The 9,553-nt window shown below is 42.5% G+C and overlaps 1 pseudogene; it reads left to right on the forward strand.

The window, feature by feature from the left end:
- The first annotated feature begins 3,717 nt into the window (after window positions 1-3,717).
- LOC118588693 lies at window positions 3,718-4,725 on the forward strand (annotated as a pseudogene).
- The last annotated feature ends 4,828 nt before the right edge of the window (window positions 4,726-9,553 follow it).

The following is a 9,553-nucleotide window of genomic DNA, read 5'->3' on the forward strand; positions in this document are numbered from 1 at the left end:
AGAGCCTGCGCACATGTTCTTCCTCTGAGCTCTGGGAGCATAGTTTCAACACTATTCATCTCATTTCCTGTTTTGAAGTCTGCAGATGCCTGGGCTGGAGGAGGAGTCAGGCTTGAGAGCTTCATCCAGGCCTGCAGAGGCCCTGCCTCCTGAGTGCAGGTCTCATGTCTGAGCCTCACTTCACTCATCTACTAATGTGGGTCTCCCAGGTTTGCCAACAGGTCCCAGTTCAGCAAAAGCTCCTGGATCTCCCCAGCTCTGTGCTCTGGATCTCTGCACTCCCTCTCCTCCCTGTCACCTGCCCAGCCCACAGGCTCTTCATTTCAGGAAGTGAATCTCAGGCCCCAAAACCCTGGTCTTTTCTCACTCCTGGACTCTCCTAAATCTCAAATCTGGTATTTGATTCCCACTAACATCACCTTTTTCTACACGTGTGTGGTGTGTGTGCATGTTCATGTGCATGTGGAGTCACATGTGTGTGCATGTGTGTGACCTGAGAGCTTATGGATTTGGCTAGTCTAACTAGTCATTCATCTGGGGTACTTCCTATTTCCTCCTCCTGAGCTCTGGGATGACAAGCCTGTAGCCTTCCCAGCATGCATTTGTGAGGATGCTGTGATCAGAGCAAATGTCCTCATGCTTGCATAGCAGGTGCTTTATCCACTGATCTATCTCCCCAGACCTGACACTGGCTTTTAAACAGATCTGTAATCTGACTCTTCTCACTGTGCCCAAGGAGACTGCTGGTCCATCCAGCATCCTGGGTTTCTGTTTATTATCCTAACTGTCCAGCTGATGCTTCATGGTGTATTCTCAGTTGTGAAACCAGAGCCACAATCTAGTATGTAAATTAGTTTAAGTCACCTCTTGGTCAAACCTTCCTATCCTTTCTGTCTCACTGTGAGGGAAACACTGGTTCCTTTTAGTGGTCACGAGCTCTGCATGACCCTCTCCATCCCACCCTGCCCTTTTCTGACATTAGATCCCACTTCATGCTCCTCACTAACTCTGCTGTGGGTTATCTGCTCTACCTTTCTATTCCTTGAACACACCAGGAACTTGCTCATCACAGGACCTTTGCACTGGCTTCTCCGTTCTTTTGGAGTGACTTCCCACTAGTCAGAAGCTTGCTCCATGCTTTCTGAAACAGTGCTGCCCTTCCAGAATTACCCTCCTTCATTCTTCTGTTTGACACTTGTCACCACCCAACAGCACAGACTTGCTTTCTTTCTCTCACTTCTACCTACAAAGAGCATGGGAACTTTGGAATACAGGATGAAGTGTGTTTGTTGATTGTTATGTCCCTGGGCTCAAGGTAGTGCCTGATCCACAATATCAGCACAGAGGTGTTCAAAGTCTTTGGGATTTGTTTATTTCTTAATATGAATATTTGTCTAGTGGTATGTGTGTGTGTGTGTGTGTGTGTGTGTGTGTGTGTGTGTGTATGTGTGTGTGTGTATGTATGTGGTGTGTGTGTGTATGTGTATGTTTATGTATGCACCTGTCATGGATCATATGTACAAGTCATAGGACAACATTCAGGAGTCAGTTCTCTCCTTCCACTATGTGTAACTCTGTGATTCAATTCTGGACATCAGGCTTGGTGGTAGCTGCCTATTGTGTGAATCTCTTCCTGGGATAATATGATTGACCCAGGAGGGCCACACTCATTGTGGGCAGTGCCACTCCAGGACAGGCATTCCCAAGCTACGTAAGAAAGCAGGCTGAGTAGCTCTGGAGAGCAAGGCACTGAGCAGCACTCTCCATAACCTCTGCTGCAGTGTTCTGGTAAAACAGTTTTGGATACAATATATTTTGATCATTCAGACCACTACAACTCCCTCCCACAATGATTAAGAATTCTTCTTTCTCCATATCCTCAGCAGCCTTTGTCTTTTTTTGTTTTATGAACAGTCGTTTTGGCCGTGCTGAGACCCTGTGGGGGTGTGAGTGAGAATGGCCTCCATAGGCTCATAGATTTGAATGTTTGTCCTCAGTTTGTGCAACTGTTTGAAAAGGATCTGAAGTGTGTCCTTGTTGGAGGAGGTGTGTCACTAGGGGTGGGCTTTGAGGATTCAAAAGCCCACACAGCCTTCTCTCTGCCTTGTGCTCATGTATCAATATGTAAGCTTTCAGCTACTCCTCCAGCACCATGCTTGCCTCCTTGCTGCCATGCTCCTAGCCATGATGGCCATGGACTCCATCCATGAGCTCCAAATACATATTTTAAATTTCATGTGGTCCCATTTGTCAATTTGTCCCATTGTGTCTTGATGAGTAGAGTCCTCTTTAAAGAGGCTTTAGCTCTGTCTGCATTAGGAAGTGTTTTCCCCACTTTGCCTCTTGCAGATCCAGGGTTTCAGGTCTTGTATTAACGTCTTTGGTGCATTTGGAGCTGAGTGCTCTTCAGAGTGAGAGGAGAGAATCATTCTTCTACATGCAGGTATCCAGGTCTTCAGCACCACTTGTTAGCAAGGCTTTCTCTTTGCCAATGAATAGAACAAAACTCTTATTTTATTATCTAAAATATTTTCCATTTAGAATATTCTTGTTCAATAGATTATTTTAAGCTAGAACATATGTGATAAGTTATTCAAGAAATACATTAAAATAATTTCAAGCTGTGTTATTATAGTATGAAAACACTGCCAGGATACATGATTACCATAAAACATCATGACTGGATTAATAAACCTTAGTCTGTTTTGATAAGTTGTGGTCCCAGAAGTTTGAAAACTATATACTTCCTAGATGTACTTTGTAGAATCATCTCTAACATCTCTTGAACTGTTTAAACTTAAGACAAGAAAAGAAACAATAAATAAAATTAAATTTCTTGAGTTTAAATAATCTGATAATATGTTTTAAATAGTATTTCATTATATACATTTTCACACTTAATTTGTATCTGCATCTAGTGTGTAGTCTCATCTGTGTATGCTCAAACATTTGTTGACCAACCATTGTGTGACTTTTCTGGGGAGATGTAAAATTAACATCTGCCCCTAACTTCTGACCATTCCACTGTCCAAAGAATGACTTATTAAGCTCATCTTTATGAACAGAAATGAATTTATTCAAGATTACTAATGGAGCAATGGAAGACCACAGACATTTGCATGGACCCCTTCCCTGAAGTTGCCCCACCTTCTCTTACAGAGCTCTTTTTTTTAAAAAAGTATTTTTATTTTATAATTAACTTAATTTCACATATCAGCCATGGGGATTCCCCTGTCCTCCCTCCTCCCACCCCCCAGGCCTCTCCCTCTACTCCCACCTCCTCCAAGGCAAGGTCTCCCCTGGGGAGTCAGCCCAGCCTAGCAGACTCAGCCAAGGCAGGTCCAGTCCCCTCCTCCCTACACCAAGGCTGAGCGAAGTGTTTCAGCATAGGCCCTAGGCCCTGTCTGCCCCAGAATTGATGGAAACTTTGGTTCCTAGCGCCACCTAGTGTGAAAGCGGCAGAGGTGACACCAGGCTCACGCTGCTAGCTACGTGTTCATGTATTGCCCTTGCCCTTCCCAGGGTCTCTGCTGTTTGGGCAAGCACTGCCCATCTTGGGAAGGTTTGCTTGTTTGTTGCAATCAGGCTTGCTGCAAGATGGAGGTGATGAGGATTCAGAGGGCTGGATCATTCACCAGCTGTGTCCAGACCAACATGGCTGCCACATCTGGAAGGAAACACTGCACACTTAAAGTAAAACACACTTCCTGCATGGCCATGGCTTGTAATGCAACCATGAACCTCTGGCAGCTCCTGCCGCTAGAGCTTATGGAGAATTTTATAGGATCAAGGACTGACACTGTGGTGAAAAGTGATAAAGAAATTTCCAGGATATGATGACTTTGTCAATATTGTGTTGGAAGATGTCATAGTTTGAAATTACACCAGAAGGAAAAAGGATACAATATTAGACCAGATTTTTCTAAGTGGAAATAATGTAACAGTGCTGGTTCCTGGAGAAGAAAAGCTTGAAATAACAATGGATTTCTGTGGTGGTATTGTGTTCCCCGAAATATTGTGCATGCTAATAAACTTATCTGGGGTCACAGAACAGAACAGCCACAATAGTAAACATAGAGGATAGGCAGTAGTAGCGCACGCCTTTAATCCTAGTATTCCAGAGGCAGAGATCTACCTGGATCTCTGTGTGTTCAAGGATACAGCCAAGCCTGGTGACTCACGCTTTTAATCCCAGAAAGTGAGCCTTTAATCCCGGGGAGTGATGGCAGAAAGCAGAAAGATGTATAAGGCATTAAGACCAGAAACTAGAAGCTTTTGGCTGGTTAAGATTTTAGGCTTTTGAGCAGCAGTTCAGCTGAGACCCATTCGGATGAAGACACAGAGGCTTCCAGTCTGAGGAAACAGGATCAGCTGAGGAACTAGCGAGGTGAGGTAGCTGTGGCTTGTTCTGCTTCTCTGATCTTTCAGCGTTCACCCCAATACCTGGCTCCAGGTTTGTTTTTATTAATAAGACCTGTTAAGATTCATGCCACAGATTTCCTTGAGTTATTCTAGATTCTGGTTTCTTTTAAACTGTTAATATTTAGATTTCACAAAAGGAAGTTTCCATTGAATGGAAGTACTTTGAAGATATGTGTCAGGTCCAAAGGAAACTCTAGTCCCCAAATTTCTAGTGCCCTTTTTTCTCTCCCAGGGCCATTCTTCATTATTGTCATAAGGGACAAAAGGCTTTCTGTGGTGCTTATGGGCATACCAAAGCACTGAGTACCTGTGGCTCTTCTCAGGTCTTCTCATCCTGACCCCTAGCCTACACTTCTCAAGGGTTCATGGGCTTCCTTTCCCCAGCTCCTCATTCCTGTACAACCCTGTCCTTTGGGCTGTACACTTTCTTTTTGCTCTCTCTTTTGTCTTCCCCCTTGGATCCCCCTCTCTTGCTCTCCCTGAGTCCTTTCATGATCAAGTCCAGTCTGCTGGCCATGTTTGGTCTACAACTTTCTCTCCATGCTCTGGACTCTTCCAGATGTTCCTGGCTGTTCTCTCCCTTATATCTCCAATAAAACTTTCCCCTCAACCATACCTTGGAGTGGTCCTTTCCTACCTTTGTACAACATACACCCAATTTTCTGAGCTAATCATAATTATTTTTGAGGAAAAAATCATCTTGCCTTAAAAAAAGAGTATTTGTGGCTTAAAAACAAACCAACAAAACAAAACAGGAGGGATGTAGGTAGGCAGGCCTGTCAGGCAGCAGCCTAGGCCAATCAGTTCAGCTACCATCTGGGCCCAGATCCAGCACTTAGAGTTATTCAACCCCAGCATCTACTCCAACTATGAGCTGTTGGAGCATGTGATGGAGCTGGTGCTGCTTTGGCAGAGGGCCATTTTGACGTCCACAGTCTGTACTGCCACCAGAGACCAAGTGTAGGTTCTTAATGTGCTGATGCTGGATACCACATGGCTGTTCGTGGTCCACGCCATCACCAGAAACCATGTAGAAGCCCATGATCCATGCTCCCGGTGACTGTAAAGGGAAAGGAAGCTACTTTTGCAGTGGTATCAATGACTGCGGACACACAGTTGAGAAAGAGGGACGTGGAAAGGCTCCTGTGACAACCCCTATCTACCAGCCCCCTTAAAAACAGTAATAGCCTAGAAAGGAAGCCATCAAAGAGAACTCTTAAAATTTGTAATAAGGATGCTGAAGTGCAGCTCTCCACAACTGATAGCATCTGGTGGGGATGCAGGTTGTGGCGAAGGTCTCAGTTTTCTTTAAGGGGCTGGCCACTGGGAGTTTAACCATGCTCCAGTGAGTGCATGGACAACACAAACCAGACTTGTAGTTTTTGCTTTCTTTTCTTTTCTTTTTCTTCTTTTTTTGGATGGGATGTCACGAGGGTGAGGAAGTGGACATGAGAGGACAGGGGAGTGAGTGTGATTGGGGTGCATGATGTGAAATTCCCCAATAGTCAATGAAAATATCATGTTGGAAAACCCAAAGAAACATATTTAAGATGTCAAGAGCCAAAGATGGTGGATTTTGATTTTGCAATGTGTCTCCTAGAAGACATAAAATGTGAAATAAAAAACTCTACAATATAAGGAAAAACCAGGAAAACATAGCTACCCTGCTCCCCCACCCCCCACACACAACAAAGAAGCAAGTTCCCTCTGCTTTTTGTTGTGACTGTTGGTGTCAGGTCACATAGATAAACACATTTTATTAACAGCTAAGCCACAGCTGATAACTTGACACAAAACATTCTTTAATAATGTGTATTTACAGCAAAAATAATGCCTCTTCCCCAGCAGACAGCCATTTAAGTAGATAGCTGGCATTTTACAGCTTAATGCCAAGTAAGTTTCCCTTATGCAAGCTACTGTCTTTAGGACATTTAAAAACAATGAACCCTTAATCATCTTAAAGTTCAAGTTTTGGTAGTTTTACTGACATAATTGGGTTTAACTATCATTAACGCAAAATACATAAACTTGTCAAAAAATTTATTTATTTTTTCATTGTGTAAAGCATATTTCTCCCAAATCACTGGCTCATGTTGCATGAAAGTGTACTTTAAAGTCTCTATTTCTAAACACTTATTGTCCCTTTGGACTTATTAAAGGATCTGAAACTTACTGAAGATTTAGGAGTCACTTGTTGACACCACACTGTGACTAAAATGGCAATAGCTGTGCAGACAGAACAGAAAAGGCATCATAACATTTTTTTTTTTTTTTTTGTGCAAGGAAAATTAATACTGAGATTTTTCTGTTCTCTAACTATTTTTCCTCTGAATGTGCCATTATCTGACTGAAGCAACAAAACCCTTGCTTCATATATGTCCATATGACATATCTTCCAGAGGAGCCAAGCTGAGAACCTCAGAGCAGATTTGCTGCAGAACAGTCTCTTCTACCATGGCTTATTTCTCAGAGCATCCTGACTGTACCAGTAAGGAGACATGGGTTATCTAGAGTACTCATTAGCCTTGCATTCCAGGAAGTAGTCAGAAGAAAGTGATGTGAACTTGTTTTTATACACCAATAATTCATGAAATCAAATGTAGTAGACCTAAATATATTTCCCGTTTATGGATTTTTTTAAGAAGCTCGGACTTGGATTTACATTTAGCAATTGAGGAAGCACAAAAAAAAAAAAAAAAAAAAAAAAAGAAGGGAACCATGATCATGCCTAACAGTGACTTTGAAACCTTCAAAAGGATGATGGGACTCCACAATGATGATGCCACATGGACTATGGTAAAGCCATTAGTGCCATGGAAAGATCGACTTTGGATTACAAACTGTTTAGGACAATTTCGAGATGGCTAGCTGAGATGATCCAGCCTGACAGACTACTTGAACAAGGACTTGAAACAAGCCCTGCATTTTATCATTATGCAGCAGCGGGACAAATGATACAGGACTTGACAATTAACCCAAAAATTCTCTTTTCAGGATCCCCTAAAGATGGAAGTAATTTTAAGAAAACGATGCCCACATCCCCAAAAGGTGGGATGGGAAGTTTTTGGTCATTTAATGAGTTTTGGATATTGTCATTGTTCATGATGATTGGTTACAAGTTGTTAATTGTTAATGGTCAGGAAAAAAGCTGAACATGAAGATTAGATTCAGAGGTTTTGTTAAAAAAAGAAAAGGAAAAAGAGAAAATAGATATGAGGTAGATCACTGAATCTACCCTGAGAAAAAAGATAAAGAAATAATAGGATAAATAGGTAGATCACTGAATCTACTCTAAAAAGAAAAAGGAGAAGATATAAAAATGACAAAAGGTAGACTACTGAATCTATTATGAAAAGAAAAAATAGGATAAGTAATGAAAGATTTTTGTCTGAGTTTTATCAAATGTTACTGGACTGGACATTATTATAGATAATGGAGTTTTTCACCTGAATCTGTCAAATGTTAATGGACTAGACATCATTAATGTAATCTTGACTGTGTATGTTGTGTATATTGTATATACTTATTGGATATGATTTTTCTTGTATTAGTTATAACCTTTTTTAAATTTTAGACAAAAACAGGGGAAATGTGGTGGGTATTGTGTTCCCTGAAATATTGTGTGTTCCCCGAAATAAACATATCTGGGGTCAGAGAACAGACAGCCACTAGAACAGAGCCAGAAATGGTGGCTAGAAAATGGGAAGAGTAAGCCATAACAGAAGTTGGGCGGTGGTGGTACACACCTTTAATCCCAGCACTTGGGAGGCAGAACTAGCCAGATCTCTGAGTTCAAGGACACTTTAGAAACAGCTAAGCATGGTGACCCACTCCTTTAATCCCAGGGAGTGGGGGCAGAAAGAAAAAGGTATATAAGGCGTGAGGACCAGGAACTAAGGGGGAAAAAGCAGGTAGTTAGTTAAGCTTTGGAGCAACACAGTTCAGCTGAGATTCATGTGGAGGAGGACTCAGAAGCTTCCAGCATGAGGAAACAGGATCACCTGAGGAACTAGCAAGGTGAGATAGCTGTGGCTTGTTCTGCTTCTCTGATCTTCCAGAAATCACCCCAATAACTGGCCTCGGGTTTGGTTTCATTAATAAGAACTTTTAAGATTCCTACTATAGGGAGAAGCTGCCTGCCTGTGTGTGACGCAGTGCAGGGCAGGAGTTAGAATAAGGAAAACAGTGTGTTCTAAGAGAGAAAGAGAGGAAGAGGTCCACAGATTCCCACAGGCAGAGCTAGCACACCTACAGAGTCCAGAGGAGAAGATGGGAGGCACTAAGAAGCCAGGCTAACGGCTCTGGACATGGGCCTGGCCAGGAGGGGAGCAGAAGCTTGAGAGAAACTGGGAGGCCTGGGGAAAGAGACTGGTAGGGATACCCTTGTGGCAAACAGACAGCCTCACCAAGTCTCAGTTACTACTCTGGTAGGTAGGTGAGCAGTAGACAATCCCATTTTGTCATTCTTTTATAAAAATTAAAAAATTATTTGTGTGTTTGCGTGCGTGTGTGTGTGTGTGTGTGTGTGTGTGTGTGTGTGTGTGTGTGTGTGTGTGCTTGTGTTTTTGAATGTGTATCTGTCTAATGTGGGTGCTGGAAATAGAACTCTGATCCTCTACAATAGCAGCAAGTGCTCTTAATCACCAAGCCTTATGTCTGCCCCCATTTTACCATTGTACATCAGTTCCTTCCTTCCTTTCTTCCTTCCTTCCTTCCTTCCTTCCTTCCTTCCTTCCTTCCTTCCTTCCTTTCTTTCATTCATTCTTTTGACAGGGTCTTTCTATGTAACAGTCCTGGCTATCCTAGAAGTCACTTTGTAGGTGAGGCCTCAAACTCAAACTCAAAACAGAAATTCACCTGCCTCTACCTCCCAAGTCTGGGGTTAAAGGCATGCACCACCACCACCCAACTGTATGTCAGTTTCTTAAGCTATGAATCACATTTCCATATGGGATGATGGAACTAAATGTGGCAGTTGCAAAATTTTGCCAAGAACAAAAGGTTTGCGCAAATGCAATGTCCAAACTTAATTCACAGTGTGCATTGAATCTGAGGTGTTTCTTCAGTGTGTACTATGTTGCATCATGTGACTTGTGCAGACCTGTGGGGTTTTTTTTTTGTTTGTTTGTTT

The sequence above is a fragment of the Onychomys torridus genome, chromosome 8 (genome assembly GCF_903995425.1).
Source record: "Onychomys torridus chromosome 8, mOncTor1.1, whole genome shotgun sequence".
Classification (NCBI taxonomy): domain Eukaryota; kingdom Metazoa; phylum Chordata; class Mammalia; order Rodentia; family Cricetidae; genus Onychomys; species Onychomys torridus.